The sequence below is a fragment of the Macrotis lagotis genome, chromosome 7, assembly GCF_037893015.1.
Source record: "Macrotis lagotis isolate mMagLag1 chromosome 7, bilby.v1.9.chrom.fasta, whole genome shotgun sequence".
Lineage (NCBI taxonomy): Eukaryota > Metazoa > Chordata > Mammalia > Peramelemorphia > Peramelidae > Macrotis > Macrotis lagotis.
In genome coordinates this window covers 193,335,198-193,351,403 of record NC_133664.1, presented here as the reverse complement: position 1 = coordinate 193,351,403, position 16,206 = coordinate 193,335,198, and positions in this window count along the sequence as shown.

Here is a 16,206-nt window from a genome sequence, read left to right as displayed (position 1 = left end):
GACAAAATAAATCCAGGAACTATATGAATACAATAACAAAATATTTTTCATGCAAAGTAAGATGTCAAAAATTGGAAAAATGTTGATCGCTTATGTGAGGGCCAATTCAATATAATAGAAATTATAGAGCTAGAAAAATAATAAGATATGGGTTAACTAGGTGATGCAGTGGATTAAAGCACAGTCCCTAGAGTCAGGAGGACTTGAATTCAAATGTGATCTCAGACACTTTAATAATTACCTAGCTGTGTGACCTTGGGAAAGTCCCAACCAATTTCCTTGCAAAACCAAGGAAAAAAAAAGAAAGAAAAATAATAAAATATTCTAGAAAAACCAAATGTCAAGAATATCAAAAGTATCAATTAAAATATAAGGTGATCTAGTCATATTAAATCTCAAACTGTATTATAGAGCAGTAATTCTCCAAGTAATACAATGGTGGGGCGGCTAGGTGGAGTCGTGGATAAAGCACCGGCCTTGGAGTCAGGAGTACCTGGGCTCAAATCCGGTCTCAGACACTTAATAATTACCTAGCTGTGCGGCCTTGGGAAAGCCACTTAACCCCATTTGCCTGGCAAAAACCTAAAAAAAAAAAAATACAATGGTGATTCAGTAGAATGGATTAGCTACATAATACTTTGTAGTAAATGAACATAACTATCTATTATAAGATAAAAAAAAAAGATCTAAACTTTCAGGACAAAAACTCATCTTTTGACAAAAACTACTTAGAAAATTGGAAAGTAAGATGACAGAATCAAGGTCTAGAGCAACATCTCGTCCCATCTACCAAAATCAGGTCAAATTTGGCACATTATTTATAAATATATGTGATACCATTAGCAAATTCCTTTCAAGATGCTATGTTTTTGCTCCAGGCAAGTCAGTGGAAAATTGTTTCTGCAGTTTCTTGTTATTTCACACAATTAGCAAACAGAAGGGGCAACGTTATGTGTTCATTTAACTTTGTAATATGTCTTTTTTTAAAATGCTCAAATTGTTTCATGTATAGAAAATTTCTTGCTAGACATTTTGTGAAAAATTGTTCATAATTCCAAGAGTGCTAACTAAAGAGTGTGAAAGTCAACAAAATTCATGAAGTTGATTGTGACAACTTGAATGAATAACTAAATATAGGAAGACAGAATGCCAATATGTGGCAATTTTTAAGTATGGGTAATCTGGTCCAAATTATTCTCTAAAGCCAATAGAGTTGTGCAATAATATGTTGCCTAATTCAACCCTCTAAAATATTTGAAAGGTAGAATTAACTAATTTATGGCAATTCGAGGATGCAAGTCCAGAAACAAATTTTGTGCAATGTGCCACTTTGTTTTAATGGATACAGAATCATATAATAGAACAAAGTTATTTTAATGAATGTTGTAATGTTTTACCAAGGAATTTTATACTCTTCCAAGGAATTTGCTGAGGCAGATTAAAAAAAATTATCAAACATTTCCAAAATTTGTCTAAGGCATTATACTAGGTTCAAGGGATATACATTCAAAAGTGAAACAATCCCTGTCCTCAATAAACTGAGAATTTCACAACTCGTGGGATTTCACACTCATGTGTAGGAGATGGCACTTGAACTTTTAAAAAAGCAAAGAATTCTAAGAGAAAGAGATATGGAAAAAACTAAATGAAATAAAAGACAAACTTAAAAAATAGTAGGCAATAAACCTAGAGAGATAATGAATTCGCTGCCACTTTCTATCAATTTTACCAACATAAAAGAATTTGTATCTAAATTATGCTACCTAAGATAATTTGTTGAAACTGCTATTTCTTGGGAACTGACAAGTGATTATGAGGTATAAAGAAGGGGAGATTAGAGAACTCTCTGGGAATGGCCTCTTTTTTCAAGGAGTCTGTCAAATAAAGGGAATTAACAATGTGAGAAATGAGATAGATAATAATCTAGGAAGAAATTTTAAAATGTACTTGTTAAAGTGAAAATTTCAATTAAGATTAGAGAGCAATTTTTTTTTTGTGAACCTAGAATCATTGCATGTCTTACTTCAGTTTCATAACATGTGACTAAAAGTGGAGAAGTAAGAACATGGGAGTTATCTTGATTTGGAATTTGGTATGGAATGAGTAGCAACAGTTCAGGGAGCAAAAGATCTGGGATTAAAAGTATTAAAGTGAATTGATTAAGTGAATGGTAAGGATTGGCAGTGAGAAAAAATGAAGCCCAAGCAGGAGGAAGGTCCTCTAAAAGTATTGAGAATTTGAGGTTTTGGAGGTAAAAATTAAGACAAAGAATATACTTAGGAGAAGTAATACACGGGGAAAGATGGAATTATAAGAGGTAATGATCAAATAAAAGAATGTAATAATTCTAGATTACAGAAATTAAATAATTATGGGCAAGATCAGGGATGTGATCACTCTGGTGAGAAGTTGAAATCAAGTGGTCATGGGAATTTAATAGGATAATTTTCAAGGGAATATCAGTATAAATATAAAGAACCCTAGTATATGAATAGAGTTGCAGTGGAAAAGAAGCCTGAACTATGCAATTAACTATTTGAGAAAGAAAAAGAACCAGTAGATAATGACCAGTATTCTCTACTTGCTAAAAAATTTGAATACATTGAAGTCAAGATGGTAGCATAGCAGGATGAAGCACAGTCAATCATTCCTCACTATGATGCTACAAAAACTTTAAAAAATGGACTACAATCTGTTTTAGATTGAAAATACAAGAAAAGGTCACGTTGAATTATTTTCTGAGCTCAGTTTTATATAGGGGAAAGGGCTGGGAAATCTTCAGACAGTGGGGAAATAGGACTAGCCTGAAAAGATTAAAAATTGTTAAAAAACTGTTCACCTGGGCAAGAAGTCCTGGACATACAAAGAAGGGTTTCACTTAATGCAAGATTTAGGGAATAGAAAGCCAAGAGTTAATGTGGAAAAAAAAAAACAAACATCTAAGCATCATATCATTTATCATTCAATGAGTGCTGAAACTGAGTAGATGAGGAACTAGATGGAAGGATTAAGGAAGCTCCAGATGGTACCATATTTCCCCAAATATAAGACACTCCCTTTCTTAGAAAATTTTGGGTCTAAACACTGGGAGCATCTTATATAGTAGTTGTATATTTTTTTACTTGCTTTTTTGCACTTGTCCTTGCACTCATTGTTTTTGTGCTCATTGTTTCTCATTTGTTACCAGTATATTAGGATACATTTTGCCATGTTCTGCCACGAAATGGCTCCGAAAAGATTTTCTTACAGTGCTGAATTCAAGTTCAAGGTGATCCAGCTTGCAAAAGTGAATGGACATCATGCTGCTGAACGTCAGTTTGGTACTTCTACTGACAACACAATGGGAGACTGGCTACAGAAGGAAGAAACCCTACTGAAAACAACAGGGCAGAAGAAGGCCTTGAGAGGCAGGTGAGTCAAATGACCTGAGCTAGAGAGGGGACTGAAGAGATGGATTGAAAAGCAAAGGGTCATTGTAATTCCTGTGTCCACAAAGATGGTTCAGCATGAGACAAGAAGAATTATTGATGAAAAAGAAGTTACTGATTTCAAAGGAGGACACAATTGGTACTTCAGGTTCATGAAATGGAATGGACTAAGCATGTGTCCATGTAACAGACTTGTGTAAAAGATGCCTGAAAGCTATCAGCAGAAGCTCCTTGAATTACATGATGAATAAAATTTGAATTCAATAACTTTAAGTATTTTTTTTCAAATTTCCAGCCCCCCAAATTAAGGTGCTCTTATACATAAGTAAATATGGTATGTTTCCAGTCAAGGAGGACAAATTTTAAGTTAAAAAGGCATCTAAGGAAAGGATCCTAAAAAGAAGTCCAGAGATAGTAAATACTACCAGAGAAGAAAGTGATCGTGTCTTCTAAACTTTCAATTTGAATAGATGTCCCAGTGTCCCCACTCTAGTTATGTACAATTCCTGAAAATTATAGTTGGTTAAAATATTCTATAAAAGACACCTTTTATTTTTATATTCTCATTAGATTTACATTATAGAAACTCTCAAATTCAAAAGAGATATTATTTAGAATGTCTATCATTTTGCTTCCTTACTGAATATGATATATACATATATATGTGAGATCTGATTATTTACTCTAAAGATAAAGAGAGAATGTTAAAAACAATCCTGTTTAAGACATTTTGATGAATTGTTTAGAAATAAATTATTATAATTGCTAAATATAACTAAATTATCAAATAAAAATTTTGGGTTGAATGGCCGCTACTGCCATCTATTGCAAAATCAAGGAGTTTTTTTTTAACATAAATACCAATTTTGAAAGAATATGTCTATTTATTATCACTTTAAATTATAGAATGTTAATATATGCATAGTTTTAATGGATTTCTCTGTGGACAATTTAATTCCAAAAGAAATATACTTACCATGCACATGGTAGACTAAATAAAATTTTATTATACATATTTGAATGGAATATTTTCAAGCTTACCTCAAGAATATCTCAATATGCAAAATGCCTTTATAACATGATTACTAAAGGCTTTTTCCAGTTCTTTTGGTTGGAAAACATCATAAAAATGGCCATACTTTATGAAATCATGTTATATTCAGTTACATGAAAATCTCACACATTTCTTTCAGTGCTGATTTGTGAGATTGGTGGGAGGAGGGAAGAGTTATACTTTCCAGTATTATTCTCAGTAGTTTCTTGTCAAATTCCATAGTGCCCAATAATATCTTCTATTGATATGAAGGTATGAAAACACTGCAATTTTGACTGAAACTGTCAGTCCAATGCAAGCACAGTATGGTCAGCTCCATTCAAACAACTGACCATTGGAATTGGGAGTCAGGGATCAGCCACTAAAAAAAACAATTGATTGACTAACCAATCAAAATATTTGATGTGCCAACTTTATGTCTGTAGAGTTCCCACTCCTTAAGTTAAAACATTGAAGGCTTCCTTGAAAATTTTACTTTGAAGCTTAGCATTGACCCAGTGTCTGATTCATATGACCAAAAAAGAGTGGTAAAATTATTTCTGACATACTTGATCAAATTAATTGCCCTGTCAAGTCAGACAAAAAGAAAAAAGACATTAAAGTCAACATTATTGACTTTAAAGATCACTCAAAATGGTAAAACTGTATTTTGACACAGCATTTGAAATTTATTTCAAAACAACCAACAGTGTATATTATTTGATTATTAGAACCCAGTGCCAGGGTTCTATTCATAATATTCTCAAATTTTATAAAAACTTCAAACTAAACTTCGAAAAAGCTAATTTGGGATACTCTGATGATAGAAATTATATTACCTTCTAGGTGAAAGAAAATTTCTTTTTAGCAACAATTCTCTCTTCACTTTCCCTACTGAATAAGCACTAATATACAGAAGAAATTTTCCTTTATAAACTATTCTCCTGTTGGAACCATTAAATATAACTACCACAAATGCATTGTTAGCAAGTCAAGGTTAATTTCCTTTTAGTTGTGAGGATTTGAGTGATTGATACAAATTAGAAGCGCTACATAATAAATAAAATGATCACTTTTAACATTCTCTACATATTTTGGAGAAAAACAAAATCTCACAAATTTGCCTTGAAGCAGGTAGGGTCACATTTACATTTGTGGTATAGTTAAAAATCTTCTATTCTAATCACTTCATTTTTATAAATGAGGAAACTAAATCTAATAAAGATTATGACTTATCTAAGATGATATAGAACATGTAGAGTTAAATTTAAAATCAGAAAACAGACTTCCTGTCTTCCATAAAGAGATATTCACAGTATAATTTCCAATTATTTCTCCTTTGCAAAAATTTGGAATAAAACTTAGTGCTACCCAAAAAAATAGTCTTTCTTCAGTTGTACATGTTTCTACAATATCTATTTGAGTACCGTTGTTTATCTAGGAAGTCTGCATTAGTAATGGAAAAGAGGTAAATTGTTTGAATACTGAATACTCAAGTTGATTTTATCTAGATTTTCCATGTGGCACTCAGATAAAAATACCTTGGTTCTTTCATCTTCAGATGCAAAACCATTGGAAAGAAACGGATATACATTTTTCCCAATGTGAAAAATAGAATTATGTTCTGTTCATTCCTATCTGTCAATTAATGTCAATAGAAAAGGAAAAGCTGGCAAATACACTTTATTTTATCTTTAACCTAATACTATAAAGATCCTTTTTATTAATTCAACGAAAGTATTTTCTAATACTACTTATAGATGAACATGTACAAGGTAAAGCCTGTTAAATGTGAGCACAATTATGGAACTTACAATCTGGTTCTGAATACTAATGATCACAATTAAGGTTAAAGCCTTTCCTCATACAAACAATCTGGAATTGAAATCTAAAAAAGATGCACAATACATGCATTTTCCTAATTGCTTTTTTATTATTGAGAGCAATAGCAAGTGTTCAGTCGCAGACATATTTAGGTGAACAGTGCTGGAATAAAAATCTGATAAATGTTTAATAGCAAATTTAAGTGGTATTTATAACAACTAGGGCAAATATATATACATATATATGTTTTATGTTTATATGTACATTATATATATACATACACATGAACATATGTGTGTGTATTTTTTACAATTCATAAGATAATGTTTCATTCTTAAGGACATTTCTTTGCAGCTCAACAAGTCTAAGTTTTCTAATATTCTCTGGGAAATTAAGACCATTTCTCTTTTTAAAAAATGAAGACTGGGTTTGTGCAGATTTAGTCTAACTTCATTTAATTATCCATAATCACACTTTCTTCATGAACTACATATTATATAATCCTTTTTCTTTATTGTACCAAAAATTGACTATTTGTCATGAGTACTTATCAGAAAATCATACAAGAGCAAATAGTCTTCCTCTCATACATTCAAAATGCTGCCTCCAAGTACAGAACTAGTTGTTCTAGAGAAAAGATATAGGTGAAGACTAAGTTTTTATCTATTTTAAAAGCAAAATGATTTTGATCAAGTGGTAATTTAAGAAGTTTCCTGAGGCTCCACTTTTCCTGAGGCTAGAGACAAATCCCTATCAAAAAAAGGATATATTATTTTTCTTCAACTTTGTTCTTTCCTCTGCCTCAAGCCAAATTGGTCTCTCTTTTGCATTTAAAATTAAGATTGCTAATAGCAAATCATACCTTCATTGAATAAGTACCATATTATTCAATTATTCTATCATTCCATTAGTATAAAGACATTTCAGAGAAACTTTTCTAAATATTCTTCTGAATTTTTCACCAAATCTATAATAGATAATTTAGTAATTCTATATTGTTTAATCTTTGTCTTTGTGTTTTTGTTCAGGGTAGTGGATAATGGTGCATGTGTAGAGGCTTCTAAATGTGTCACCTGATGTGAAGCTATTGGAAGGCAGGTTTTCAGGGGAATTATGACAACAGAGAATGAAAGTGCCTTAGAAAAACTGGGGACATTTTGGAGTTTATTTCAATTGGATAATCACATGTTGTAGAAGGGGATTTTTGATCAAATGTGATGGCATTCACAACAATTTATGATCAGTTTTGACCATTTCCCTTGCTACTGTGAAAAACAATGCAGTTAAGGGAAAGGACCTAGCATCTTCTTCCCTTTGAGGTCATGTGAGTCTGTGAAAGGTCTAAGTACTTGGTAACAGCATTTATTCCATTCTGTTTTAGAGGGAAAAGATAGGATCCTCTGACCTTGTGAGCATTAAAAAAGACAAATAAGTATCATCACAGTGCTCCTGAGTCTGGGTGTGTAGTCAAGAAAATATCAGTTCCCTGAAAAACAAGGAGTAACTTTTAAGTAAAACCTTCAGGATCTAGAAGTTATATTTGTATGGCTCCACCTTTCTGCTGACCCTTCTTCTGTTTGTTAAGACCTTGAGTTAGGGAGGGCTGGTTCACAGGGGCTTGGGATCTCTAGAGGCTTTATTCACTGAATGCAATTTCTCTGGTTGGTCAGTAGGAGGTACTGGTTGGTTTTTCTGGGGTGTCTGTGACCTTGATTGAGGGCTTCTCCCTTTGCTTGAAGGGAGGAGTTGGAGCTATTGAATTCTTTTGCCATCAATAAATGATGAGCATTACCCTGATTTGAGGTCATTTCTTTCCCTGTTGTCGACTAGGCTGGTTCTTCTGCTCACACACCTGTGCCTGGGGCAGAAGTAGTCTGTAATTGTGTTTGTTCTGTGAAGAGGCCTCAGCTGCAATGGAGGCATGGACTCAGAGTTCCTCAGACCAGGGGAGCCCAGGGATGGTGTCCCCAGCTCTCCTGCACCAGAACTCTCCCCCAGCCCTGTCAGCAAGCTCCAGAGGGACAGCACCAACACCAGCGCCTCTGCTCCCTAGTTTACTCAAGCCCCACCGTCTAGCTCCACCACAGATCCAGCAGGTCCAGCTCTCAGGCCCTAGGACTTCCAGCTCCAATTCAGCTGCTAATCTGGCTGATCTGGGGCTGATCTGCCCTCTGAGCCCAGACTCACCCGCCCGATTTCATCCAATGCTACTGCAGGAGACAAATCCTGAGGTAGATGATCTTTCTCCTGGCTATTCTTTCTGGGTTTTGTGGATCAGATTTCTGTTAAGAGGTTTGTTTCCTATGATAGATGGGGAAAGATCAGGAGACTTTAGAACTGTGCCTATCTTCTTTCCACCATCTTGGCCGGAAGTCCTCTAGAAGTTATATTTGAAAAAAGAGCTCATTTACCAATCATGCCACACCTAGTTAAAAAGTTGGTTGGGGGGGCAGCTAGGTGGCACGAGAATGGAGCACCAGCCCTGGAGTCAGGAGGACCTGAGTTCAAACCCGACCTCAGACATTTAATAATTACCTAGCTTTGTGACCTTAGGCAAGTCACTTAACCCCATTGTCTTACAAAAAGCAAAAAAGAAAAAAGTTGGTTGGACCATGTTATTTAGGAATGATTTAGGAATGGAGACTACTCTTCTCAGTCTAAGATGGCATAGGGGAGAATATGTCTTAAGGATGTTGGAAGGATGTTTATATGTTTGATCTTGCTCTACCTTTGAAATAAATAAATTTTTGTAAAAGTTAATTGATATTAAGTGCTTAAGTGCAATAACTATGACTAGTACCTAAAAAGGGGAAGAACTGTCTGTGGGAACACAAGATAATGGTAATAGAGAGACACTTCAAAATGTCTCAGGATATCCCAAAACAGTAAGGGTCAGATAACCTATCTGGTTCTTTTCTGTTATCCTTAGTAATACTTGCTATATTAATTAAAAATTATGAGTCAAAATGTTTTCTTTGATTTTTTAAATAGGTAATTAGTAGTATAATGAATAATATGGTCAAGAAGACAAGGATTAAAGTTTGAACCTGGATACATAATGTCTCTGTGACCCTGGGAAGGACTCAAAATCTAATTGCCTCAGGTTTCTCTCCATGATTGAAGTCTACAAAAGATTTCTTAAAATCATTGGTAAGGAGGAGTTTTTCTTCAGGGAATTCACTAAACTAATGAAACCACAGGTCCAGACTCCAAAGGGGAGAAAGAGAATGGAAAGAGAAATGAACTATAGCTGAACCTGATTAGTCAATACAAAATTAAAAGTTGCTTTCTGAACAGATTGCTTTGCTAGTAGATAAAAACAGCTAATTGCACCAATGTTGACAAAGGCATTGGCACAAAAATATGTGTCACATTTTTCAAATATCACACTTCTTTAAAAGATAACAAATAGATGCAGTGATTTGTGATGTAGCTTAGCTATTTGTGCAAGAGACATTTTTAAAATAATTAATTTTCTAAAATGAAATGTAAAAGTTGAAAGTACAAGTACAGAACTATCTAGTTATAATTTTCAAATTAGTTTAAATACAAACATTTAAAATTTTGAAATAAGTAAACACATTTAGTATTGAAGTTTGATACTTCAAGGTTTTGAATCTTGTAACTTATTGTATCTTTTATCTTGGTACATGGAATAGCCATCAATAACACAAAACTGTATTGGTTCAGATTTCTAAAGATAAAATTACTTTAAAATTGTATAAGCTCTTTTAAAATCTTCTTAGGTGAGATTTTTTAGAGAAAATACCTTTTAGAGGAAAAAACACACAAAACAGTTGCTGCTATTTTTAAGTTTCTTAATACATATTAAAAAGTTGTGTTCTTATTTCTTTAAAACAATTTGATTCTATCTCAGTTTCCTTACATTTTCTGGAACAAATTCATTCAATTGCTCATAAATTTTAGAACATAATTAGAAGTCTTTTCTTCTTTGTGCTACTTTTTATGTAATGATATTCTCTTACTGCCTATCCCAGAAATTATCTGGCTGTGACAGACTATTTCATGCAAAATTATATTTACAGCAAAATAAAAGATGGAAAAATATAAACCCAATATTCTTTTATCTTTCAAAATTTTAAACAAGCATTAGATGGGGGCGGCTAGGTGGCATAGTGGATAAAGCACCGGCCCTGGAGTCAGGAGTACCTGGGTTCAAATCCAGTCTCAGACACTTAATAATTACCTAGCTGTGTGGCCCTGGGCAAGCCAATTAACCCCGTTTGCTTTGCAAGAACCTAAAAAAAAAAAAGCATTAGACAAATAGACAAATAAAGGACAATAAAAGTAGAACAAAACAAAGAAAGAAGGAAATAATCCTTTAGAAAGACTAAAGAAAAAAATGAGTTCTTAATGAAGAAATAATAAGTTGCAAAATAGTTTTTATTCCAGTGAAAAAAACATTATGGTATAAAATAATTTGAGGAGAAATTGCCACAAAAATAATACAAACATTATAAGAAGTTCTTACAAATGAAACTGGAAAAAAACAATTTTCATAGTGATTGAAATTAATAAAAATTAATATAATATTTTAGGTCATTAAAAAAATAATTACATAAAGTTTTAGGACTAGAGGACAATATATTGGTCTAAATACTACATAAGACACTGATAAACAATAACTCTGATTTTACGTCTCAAAGAAATATATTCAAAATGGACCAAAATTTCAAGCTCACAGGTAAAAAAAAAAATTACATGCAATCTCTTATAAAGGGATGTTAGTTCAAGTTTTGCAATACTGCTCAATTGACATTGCTAAGTGAATACTTTTAATTTGACATACTGAAAAAAAAGGAAAATGCCTGAAATCCAAAAATGAATTAGTTCCATATATTTATAATTCCAAACATTTAAAAAATAAAACCAATGTTGGGCAATTAAAAAAATAATGTACATATTATAGTCAAAAGAAATTTGCAAAATCTAAATAGGGTGAAATTTGTGACTGAACAGAGGAAGGGAGGGAGGAAGTATGAAATCTGAGGGTGAAATTGTGAAGTAGATTGATTTAGATAAAATAAAATGGAGAAATAGAAAACTTATTTTTACGGAAATATCTCATCAACTAGACCTAATTTGAAAAGGGAGAGGGAGGTGTTTTGTAGGAAAATATTTTAATCAAATTATTTCAAGCAAGACAAGTAGCAGACACCTACCATTTTTCTTTTTAAAAAAAAGAGAAAGAAATTTCAGATCTGTTGGAAGAAAAACAAAAAAATTATAACATTGAATAATGACTTGATTATTGATATAATCTGAAATAGAGGGATAGAATGAGTTAAAAATAAAAATGCTAAAATTTGCTGCAAATAAAAAATACACTGAAAATAAACGTTCTTACAAATTTAATAAAAAGAGTTTGAGTATAAGCTTTTATTCATCAGCTGAAACTAAAAGGAATTTTAATCATACTTTAGAATAAGGCAATGATAGCATTAGATAATCTTGAGATAACAGAAAAGACTAAATTTTGCAAAAAAGTACCAAAGATAAGAAAATAGTATAATAGAAATTTATTTCTTTTCTCTTTATCTAGCATTCAATTATCTTGAGTTCCAGTAATGCATCAACAGTTGCCTATTAAACATTACTACTCTCAGGTCCCTATACTCATATAAAAAATGAACTTGTCCAAAACTGAACTTATCATTGCCCCACAAGTCTATTCCTTTTCCCTACCTTGCCTATTTCTGTCAAGATTGTCACCAATTTTCCTGTAATTCAAATTCACAAATTCATACTCATCTTTCACTCTTGATATTCCCTCACCTTCTATATCCAGACATTTATAAGGTTTGTAATTCTACCTCTACATCTCTAACTTCAAGCCTCTCCTCTCTATTTAGATGTCTAACACTGTAGTTTAGAATCTAATCATCCCTCTTCTTTGAACTAATTCAATAGCCACTTTACTGTTCTTTCTTTCTGTTCCAATCTTCTTCCAATTACTACATCATAGGTCTGATTACTTGTTACCCTGCTCTATAAACTTCTATTGCTTCCCTTTCCAACTTTCTTTCTGGCATTTAAAATTTTTTCTCCAAAATTTCTCCAAAATTTTTCTCCAAACTCTTCTCACATTGTTCTCCTTCTTGAACTCTATGCACCTCATAACATTCCATTTTTATTTTTGTATCATTCTATAATATATCTCTAATCTAAGCCTAACTTGCTATCTCTTGGGATTCCTTATATCCTACAAAGTATAATTCAAGTGCTTTAAGAAATTTTTCTTGGGGGCAGCTAGGTGTCACTGTGGATAGAGCACTGGCCCTGAAGTCAGGAGTACCTGAGTTCAAATCAAACATTCAGACACTTAATAATTACTTAGCTGTGTGGCCTTGGGCAAGTCACTTAACTCCATTTGCCTTGCAAAAACCTAAAAAAAAAAGAAATCTTTCTGGATTCCCTTCCTAGGTGTTAACAGACCCCAAATTGTTTTACATTTCTTTGTATTTATTTTGAATTACTTGCCTATAAAACTTGTTTTTTCCTAGAAGAATACAAATTCATTGAGGACATGGATGTTTCATTTGTTTCTAGCCAGAATGGTTTGTAAACGAAAAAAGATACTTAATAAATGAAGTTTGAATTGTATTAAATAACATAGCATCCAAGTAGTTAAAAGAAACTTGACTGAATTGCAAAGCAATCTAGACAAAAAACAATAATAATGCATGATTCAATATGTATTTAAAATCTTGACAAAATTTAACAACTTTTCTTTTAAAAAATTTAAACAAAATTTTTAAATTTTAACAAAAATAACAATATTTCAAAATTTGTAGAGATTTCCAAATATTTTAAAGATTATTTTTCTTATCCAATCTTCACACCCATGAACCAAAAGAAAAAAAGATCCTGTGTAAAAATATGAACATCAAGCAAAATAAATTCCTAAATTAGTCAAACCCAAAAATATATCTCCTATCCTATGTAGTTAATCATTTACCTCTGTCAGGTAGTGGATAGAATTCTCCTTCACTAGCCTTTCCAGTATCATGGTGGCTAAATGCATTTTTCAATTTTTTTTTACAATTATATATTTCTCATTCTATCATTAATTCACATACATATTTCTTTGTTTCTCAGAAGCTGTCTGCATATATATATATATATATATATATATATATATTTCTTATGGCACAATAATAAATAATAAACTCTACACACGATAATTTGCTGATCCTCTCCCCAACTGATGGGAACTACCAAGAAACTGGTATTATACACACACATATACAAACACACACACACACACACACACGCACAAACAAACAATTTTCTTTGATCTCTTTTTCTCATAAAACTAGTAAGAGGGCATTGCTAGATTAAAATATATGACTAATTTAGTAACTTTTGGTGCATTGTTACAAATAGTTTTTCAGAATACCCACTCCATTTTACACCTCCACTAACAGAACATTGACTCTCCTACTGTCCTCTAACCCCTGCACTATTTATGATTTTACATTTTGGAAGAAAAATTTAGATCAATTTTTCACATATATTCAGAGAGTCTATATTTATACTCTTGATAATTCCCTATTCCTCATATCCTCTAACTACACATATAAATTTCAATCTTTCCCTTATATATTTTAGAAATTAAACTTTTATCAGAGAAACTTGTGACTAGATTCCATTCCCTCCCCTCCCCAAGTTAACTGTTTCCAAATAATCTTATCTGCATTGGTTTTACATGTGCAAATCTTTTTATTAAATGAAAGTAAAATGTTCATCTTATTTTTCATGGTCTTTATGATGTCTTGTTTGGTCATCAAACTCTCTCAAATCCATAGTTCTGAAAGGATGCTTCTTCCTTACTCTTCTAATTTGTGATAAAAAAAATTATTATCTAGGTCTTGCAATCATTCAAAGTTTGATTTCATATATCATATGGGATATTGTTCAAACTATAGTTCCTACAAGATTGCTTTAAGCTATATCAGAAGTTTTCTTGCCAAATTATGACTCTTTACTCCTGTGACTGTGGTCTCAAGGTTACAAATTTATGTTAATCTCAACTGATACTTCATTTCATAAAGGCAATTCTTTTATACCTCCCTAAATGATTCATCATGCCTTTCACCATAGTGACTCTTCCAAACATGTGTATCCCTTGAAAACCCCCCATAGTTCCCCCATCTGCTAGCTTCTTAGCTAAGAACTTTGTCTCCTATTTTATTGAAAAAAAATTAAAGTCATTTGCCAAGAGCTCTCCACTTTACTTCTAATCACTCGAATGTCTGCTGCCACTATTTCCTCTTTCACTCTCCTCACATGAAATGGTGACCCTTCTTACCATGATAAATATCTCTGTATGAACAAATAATCCCATTTTATCAGGTCTTCATCAGCAGATTTCCACTTCTATAATATGATCTTACTTATGTTACTTTTCCTTCTATACTGATCTCTACCATCTCAAAAAATCTTCAATCTATGCATCTCTATTATCTGTTATTTCATAGTTCTTCTTTTTATTGCTAATTTTCTAAAGTAGACCTTTAACTATCATTGCCTCCATTTCCTTTCCTCTCACTCTCTTTTTTAACTCTACAGTCTGACATCCAATCTCATCATTTAACTGAAAATGCTCCCTCCAAAGTTACCAGTGATCTCTTAATTGCAAAATCTAATAACCTTTTCCTAATTTCTCATTTTCTTTGAACTGTCTAGGCTTTAACAAGTGAATCTTATTTTTCTTAACAGTCTCTTCTCTACATTTTCAGGTCACTATCCACTCCTGGTTCTTTTCCTAGTTTTCTGAGGACTCCTCAGTTTCTATTACCAGATCCTGGATGACTCTGGAGTAGAGAGTGAGGCTGACAACTTTGTTCAATTCTATCTCTATTAAATTCAATTCATGTACAAGTCAAGATATCACTCTCCTGAGGATTCTGAGAAGATGGTGAAGTAAGTCAGAAAACTTTTGGCTCTCCAAATTTCCTCCACAAAAAAAGAAAGAATATTTCTTCACAGCAGCAGAAACAAACACAGTATAAAACAATTGTCCTCCTAAGACAATTTGAGAAATCCCTAGGAATGATTCAACCTCTACGGGCAGAGTTTCTTTCTGAGGGAAGTACAAACACCTGCAAGCTGACTCTACAGAATCAATAAACAATAAGATCTAGGGGCAGCTGGGTTGAGAGGCAACCTTGGTCTTAGAAACTTTCATCTAATAGACCGTGTGCAGATCTGAAGGCTGAGTAGGAAAAAATTGAAAGACCTTCCATTGCCAAGGGACACTAAGCACAACTGTGCTGACCAGACACATCTCAGGCTGTAACAACAGTGAGGAGCCAGCACACATCTGATGTGTGAAGGGCAAGGACCCTACTGCCTGTGGAGATTTTCAGGAGACCATCCCTAGCTTCAGTTTCAGGGCAGAGACAACAGTTGTAATTTTCAGCTACCTGAGGGTCCCAAAGGAAGCAAGATCATTTGTAGAATGGTGTGCCTGAAGGCTTTACACGTAGCTTAAGGAGAGGAGAACCCAAGGTTGGGTCCTGAGACCTCAGAAAATAACCTTAAAATGAACCTGAGACTTTGGCATGATTCCCCACAACCTGGGACTACAACTTAATTTCACCAATGGCTACTAAAAACAAAAATTAGGGTTAGGGTTAAATTAGTAAATTAATAAGCAAAGATTAGACAGTTACTGTGGGGATAGAGAAGAAGTCCATATTGAGATTAAGATAATGTAACTAAAAAAAGTCATTCCCTTTTACAATGAGAAATGGCAAATTGCCTCGTTATTGAAAGAACTTAAAAGGGACTTTAAAAATCAAATGAGAGAGATTAAGGGAAATTTAGAAAAAATTAAGAAAAATAGAATAAAATTTTTAAAAAATGTATGAAAAGAAAGTAAACCAACTGGAAGTA